We start from the raw sequence: 7,085 nt of genomic DNA on the forward strand, positions 1-7,085 counted from the left end.
TAATTTATAGAAAATGACAAATAAAGTTTCTTCATTATATATAATTTATAGAAAATGGCAAATAAAGTTATCTTCATTATATATAATTTATAGAAAATGACAAATAAAGTTGTCTTCATTATATATAATTTATAGAAAATGGCAAATAAAGTTGTCTTCATTTTATATAATTTATAGAAAAGGGCAAATAAAGTTGTCTTCATGTTATATAATTTATAGAAGATGAAAACAATCTAAAGCTTAAAACTAAAAAAGAACATTTACAATTGAAACCAATAACAACTTAGAATGGTGTACGCTCATTTCAGAGACAATATCAACTTTATTCATATATTTCTACATTAGCACAGGAAGGATTTAATATTCAAATGATAGCATTTTTATTAGTTTCGATATTTTGGATGAATTTGCATACTTGGTTTATCACAAATGTGTGCCTGAAGAAGACAGAAAGTTATATGCGAATAAAAACGTTTTTTCATACCCCTGTGGACGAATGGGGTACGCTCGTTTCAGAGACGAATCAATTTTATATATCTACCTCAGCTCAGGGGGGATTTAGAGGAAGATGGACGCCAAGTAAACATTCAAATAATAACATTATGAATGTTAGTGTTAGCGACATTTTGGATAAATTTGCATACTTGGTATATTACGAATGATTACCTGAAGAAGACAGAAACCGTTGTATTCAAATAAAAACGTTTTTCATAACCCTGTGGACATGTTCTCTAATTATTGCAATTGTTAACAGAGTAGAAAGTAAGAACATTGTGTTTACATACTTTAGCCTCATAACCAACGGTTCCATTATTTTGTCCTTTAGTTCTCACATTCCTTAGGCGCTATTGTGTTGACGGTTTCTGTAATTTGATTTAATGTGAAGTACAGTATTTTACTTTTAAATGCATGACTAACTTTTCTCGTCTTAGTTTTAACAGTTGTTCATTCGTCTTTAAATACAGACTTTCTAGTGGAGACAAGAATTTATCTAATCTGGTGGAGTATCTTGGAGAAGGTGCACCCTTCATCATCACCACCAGTGTGAGTTATCGATACCAAGCAAATCCTATTTACCCTATAAATATGTGATTTTCAAAATTTAGTCAGGGTTTCCCTTTGAAAGCTTTTAATTTTGAATATTTAGTCAGACTTAGTATTATGCATTCAAGTTCTCTTGTTACTTTACTGTATTTTGTTACAGCTTTGTCTTTCAGTAAGTACTTATGAAGATTCTTTTTTATTAATCACAACTGTTTATTTTTTCAGAGACCATGTCGTTTTCGATCATTTTAAGATCCTGATATTTTGTTATCTTTTCCCATTCAGCTTTATTAAGGCCAAAATCATTTGGAACTGTGACATCGGTAATGAGTGCAGTCCCTTTGGGCTTGTTCCATATTGCAATGTCTGGCTTGATGGCCTTGTCTTTTATGTATCTTCCTGCCTATATATCTTTGTCATAGCAGTGCATGTGCACATATTAGTTAAAGTTGATTTCTGGGAATATGTCTTTGTACTCATGGGAAAATGCTGAACCACACACATTTCGCTCTGTTTTAATGTCCTTATTTTTGGGTTATAAATTGGGTATGGCGCAGCCAAACAAGCTTCCGACCTAAGTGCAAATCTCTGGATCTCTCTTTCAATTGGTTCACCAGGAAGATAGGTTGTAAGGTATGGTATATGATTCCTTTCCAACAGTTTTTTCATGTTGATGTTCGCATTGGATTTTAGATGTTCCAGTGGAGATACTAAAGAACTTGATACCAGGTGGCTCACACTTTCCATTTCTGTGTGACAGAACCTGCATCTGTTGTTGTTACTTAAACTTTATATCTTCTCGAAGGCATTGGTCATCAATCCCTGATCTTGACTTGCTATTATAACCCTCTTCTGATTGTGGCAGAGGGATCAAGTCTTTCTCTGTCTACGTATTCCTAGAAGAGTTCCTTCAGAAAATACTTTGCACACTGATGTTGGCCACACTCATCAAGATTCCTCTTTTAGAAAGTCTTGGTATATTTTTCATTTTTTCAGTGTTCATTTTGTTTTGTTTTACTTCAGTCGAAGTTCTTAGAAATTGAGGCGTCTATATGAGATACTTAGATATTTGAATGTTCCATTAAAGTTCTTTATCTTTCAAATGTTCTCATATGTTGTAGCATATCTTTCGTTTAGGTCTCTTGGTCTTACTGGATTCCAGGGCAATAATTCATCTAGTCTGGTAGAGTATCCAACTTCGAGCTATTATTTGAGATAACATCACTTGGAGAAGGTGCACCATTCCTCATAAAAGCTAGTGTGGGTAAGCCATAGTGGGGAGATCTTATTTGGGCAGCGAATACTATTTGATTTTGTATATTTGGTCAGGGTTTACTTCTATGGACAAAGTATCCTTATGCCAGGTTGTTCTGACAAACCCCTTTACAGAGAGACCTTAGACACTCGAGGACAGTGTGTGTGAGCATATGCTTTTTTAAAATAGTTTTATCAAAAAATGCTGTATTAAAAATTTGACATGGATAAGGCCTTTCACTTTTGTTTTATTTTGCTTCAGTTGAAGTTCTCAGAAAACAAGGGGCCCACGACCTGGAGCTAACACTTGATCTCTATATGAGATACATTCTTTATTTCTCAAACACTGAAGAAATTGAGAACATATTTTTCCTCTCCACAATTAACCATTTTTATATATTGTAGTATATCTTTCATTTTGGTCGATTGGTCTTACTGGATTCCAGGACAAGAATTTATCTAGTCTGGTGGAGTATTCAGCTTCGTGCTATTACTTGAAGTAACATCACTTGGAGAAGGTGCACCATTCCTCGTAAAAGCTAATATGAATTAGCCATTTTGAGGAGATCTCATTTGAGCTGCGAATACTATGTGATTTTGAATATTTGGTCAGGGTTTACTTCTATGGACAAAGTATCCTCATGCCAGGTTGTTCTGACAAACCCCTGTACAGAGAGACCTTAGACAGTCAAGGATATTGTCCAGTGAGTATTCATTTAATGTTCTTTCTTCTTATTTATGTTGCAATTAGTGTTCTCATCTTTTTTCATTTTCTTTATTTGAAGATTGTAATGCTGGGTATGGGGCAGCCAAACCAGCTGACATCCTTCCCCTGCTTTTTATTGAAACCAACCGAGAGCTCTTTTTAATATTCTCGTTGTTCCTGTAAATGCTTGATCTCTCTTGTACTTGGTTCAGCAGGAATATTAATTCCCAATATTTTTGTCGCTTGTTTAGTCTTGTTATGTATTTTACTTCAGTAAGTTTTAAGAGATCAAGGGATTAATCCCTCCTGGAGCTAACACTTGATTCCGTTATGATTTAAATTTATATCCGAAGGCTCTTTTAAGAAATTATGCTGTTCCCTTTTTGGCTGTTATTTGTATTTTGTTACAGCTTCGTCTGCCAGGGATTGCTTCTAAGTATTTCTGAAGATTCTTTTTTATTAAGCCAGTTGCTCCTATCACAACTGGTATAATGTTTATTTCTTTCAGAGACCATGTCGTTTTTAGATCATTTTTTAGGTCCTGATATTTTGTTTTCTTTTCCCGTTGAGCTTTATTAAGGTCATCCAGATATTAGGTGTTTGAGAAACTAAGAACATAATTTCCTCTCCCCAATAAACCATTTTCATATGTTGTAGTATATTTTTTGGTCTTACTGGATTCCAGGAAAAGAATTTATCTAGTCTGGTGGAGTATCCATCACTTGGAGAAGGTGCACCATTCCTGATGAAAGCTAATGTGGGTTATGCACACCTGGCAGGAGAATTGCTTCTCCCTGACGTGTATATACATGTGACTTGTCAAGTTGCATCTCTCCACAGATCTTCCAATGAAGATATTTACATACTGTCAAGTTCATCCTATAACGGAATATTTATTTCTTTAAAGGATCATGTGTAACAAGGATAGATTTTTGAGACAAGAATATCCACACACTTCACAAGAATGTTGCTTTCCCCAGTGTGAGTTCTCATATGACCTACTAACTTTGATTATTGAGAAACATATCCATAAACTTCACAAGAATGTTGCTTTCCCCTTTTTTTATTTATTTTACTTCAGTAAGTATTAAGAGATCAAGGGGCTCCCTCCTGGAGCTAACACTTGATTCTGTTATGATTTAAATTTATATCCAAGGGCTCTTTTAAGAATAGATGCTGTTCCCTTTATGGCTGCTATTTGTATTTCGTTACAGCTTGGTCTTCCAGGGATTGCTTCTAAGTATTTATGAAGATTCTTTTTTATTAACCCAGTTGCTCCTATCACAACCGGTATAATGTTTATTTCTTTCAGAGACCATTTCGTTTTTAGATCATTATTTTGTAAAGGTCAAAATCAAAATCATTTGAGACTGTGACATCAACAATGAGTGCAGTTCTTTCGGGCTTCTTCCATATAACAATGTGTGATGGCCTTGTCTTTTAAGTATCTGCCTGCCTGTATGTCTTTGCCATAGAGCATGGTCACTTTTCCATTTGATGTTAATCGGTGGTGGTTCATGTTCCCAGATGTTTTGCGATCTGTCTAGTGGCATCTCTCCACAGATCTTCCAATGAAGGTACTTACATACTTACATACTTTGCTGTGACGAGCAATGTAAAGACCATCTCCCAATAAGATTGGCCATGCAGATAGATGGCTTGGGCGTCCAATCGCTGAGTGGCAAAACCTACACTGGTCATTTGTTTGTAGGCCAGCCATTTTTTAAAATCCATTTGTGAGTATGGCCTGATCTTGCCCGGCTACAATGAATCTTTCCTCATCAAATGGAAGTCTCCCACTCTTGAGCCATTGGAGTGAAGCATTCTTGTCTATGTACTCCTGGTTTAGCTCCTCTAGGAACTTCCCTGCTCACTTTTCAGCTTTGTGATTGAGGTTTGTTGAGTGTGTGTAGACATATGTGCTGTAAAACTTATATTATGTGTAAATGTTGAACCACAAGCTTCACAAGAATAAGGAGGTTTTTTTTTATTTATTGAATATTTTAAACTTATTTTGTGGGAAAATGTTAAACAACACACTTGACAAGAATAAGGAGGTTTTTTTTTATTTATTGAATATTTTAAACTTATTTTGTGGGAAAATGTTGAACCACACACTTGACAAGAATAAGGAGGGTTTTTTTTATTTATTGAATTTTTAAAACTTATTTTATGGGAAAATGTTGAACAACACATTTGGCAAGAATAAGGAGGTTCTTTTTTTATTTATTGAATATTTTAAACTTATTTTGTGGGAAAATGTTGAACCACAAGCTTCACAAGAATAAGGAGTTTTTTTTTTATTTATTGAATTTTTTAAACTTATTTTGTGGGAAAATGTTGAACAACACATTTGGCAAGAATAAGGAGGTTTTTTTTTATTTATTGAATATTTTAAACTTATTTTGTGGGAAAATGTTGAACCACACACTTGACAAGAATAAGGAGTTTTTTTTTATTTATTGAATATTTTAAACTTATTTTGTGGGAAAATGTTGAATCACACACTTGACAAGAATAAGGAGGTTCTTTTTTTATTTATTGAATATTTTAAACTTATTTTGTGGGAAAATGTTGAACCACAAGCTTCACAAGAATAAGGAGTTTTTTTTTATTTATTGAATATTTTAAACTTATTTTGTGGGAAAATGTTGAACCACACACTTGACAAGAATAAGGAGTTTTTTTTTATTTATTGAATATTTTAAACTTATTTTGTGGGAAAATGTTGAACCACAAGCTTCACAAGAATAAGGAGTTTTTTTTTATTTATTGAATATTTTAAACTTATTTTGTGGGAAAATGTTGAACCACACACTTGACAAGAATAAGGAGTTTTTTTTTATTTATTGAATATTTTAAACTTATTTTGTGGGAAAATGTTGAACCACACACTTGACAAGAATAAGGAGGTTCTTTTTTTATTTATTGAATATTTTAAACTTATTTTGTGGGAAAATGTTGAACCACAAGCTTCACAAGAATAAGGAGTTTTTTTTTATTTATTGAATATTTTAAACTTATTTTTTGGGAAAATATTGAACCACACATTTGACAAGAATAAGGAGGTTTTTTTTTATTTATTGAATATTTTAAACTTATTTTATGGGAAAATGTTGAACCACACACTTGACAAGAATAAGGAGTTTTTTTTTATTTATTGAATATTTTAAACTTATTTTATGGGAAAATGTTGAACCACACACTTGACAAGAATAAGGAGGGTTTTTCACTTTTTTTTTATTTTACTTGATAAATTTTTAAGCTAACACTTAAGATTCTTTTTCACTAAGCCAGTTGCATCACAACCAGTCTAATGTCTTTAAATTATAATGTCTCTCTGAGACACCATGTCATCTTTAAATTATTCTTTGGGTCCTGATACTTGGTTATCTTCTGTCGTTAGTTTTTTAGGCTTGTTCCATCTCACAATGTCTGGCTTGATTGCCTTGTCTTTTATATATCTGCCCACCTGTAGATCTTTGTCATCGAACATCATCACCTTTCCATTTGATGTTATTGGTGATCTTTCAAGCTGCTTCTCCCCATAAATCTTCCAATACTTTATTGTGGTGGGCAGCGTAAAGGCTATGTGCCAACAGGGTTTGGCATCCCGATATTAGTTTTGGTTTGGGTTTTGAGGATCTTTTTCAGACGTACTGTATATTCCTTTTCTGCCCTATGTCGGATTTAATCAAGTTCCACAATGATGTTGTCCTTGATGCCGAGATATTTGTACGTGGCACCCTCTCCTAAATCTTCAATGAGATTGTCATTGATCTGAAGATGTTCAGATGTTGTTTTTTTTGCCCTTTTTCATTGTACATGTGTGAACATGTCTTTTTAAAGAATTTGTTTGGGTAAATGCTCTACCACAAACTTCACATGAATAAGGTTTTTCACCCGTGTGTGTTAACATATGTCTTTTTAAAGAAAGTTTACGGGAAAATGCTGCACCACAAACTTCACATGAATAAGGTTTTTCACCCGTGTGTGTTAACATATGAGTTTTTAAATAATATTTCTGGGAAAATGCTAAATCACAAATATCACATGAATGAGGTTTTTTATCAGTGTGCAT

The 7,085-nt window shown here is 33.5% G+C and overlaps 1 long non-coding RNA gene across 1 annotated transcript in view; it reads right to left on the minus strand.

The window, feature by feature from the left end:
• Positions 1–287: 287 nt before the first annotated feature.
• Positions 288–7,085, minus strand: part of LOC145271380 (uncharacterized) — a 27,649-nt gene continuing 20,851 nt past the window's right edge. Inside the window, exon 2 of the long non-coding RNA XR_013865844.1 lies at positions 288–7,085. This exon is cut by the window's right edge and continues 1,504 nt beyond it. This is a non-coding gene — a long non-coding RNA (uncharacterized LOC145271380).

The sequence above is a fragment of the Euprymna scolopes genome, chromosome 46 (genome assembly GCF_053919585.1).
Source record: "Euprymna scolopes isolate OS-2025 chromosome 46, ASM5391958v1, whole genome shotgun sequence".
Classification (NCBI taxonomy): Eukaryota; Metazoa; Mollusca; class Cephalopoda; order Sepiida; family Sepiolidae; genus Euprymna; species Euprymna scolopes.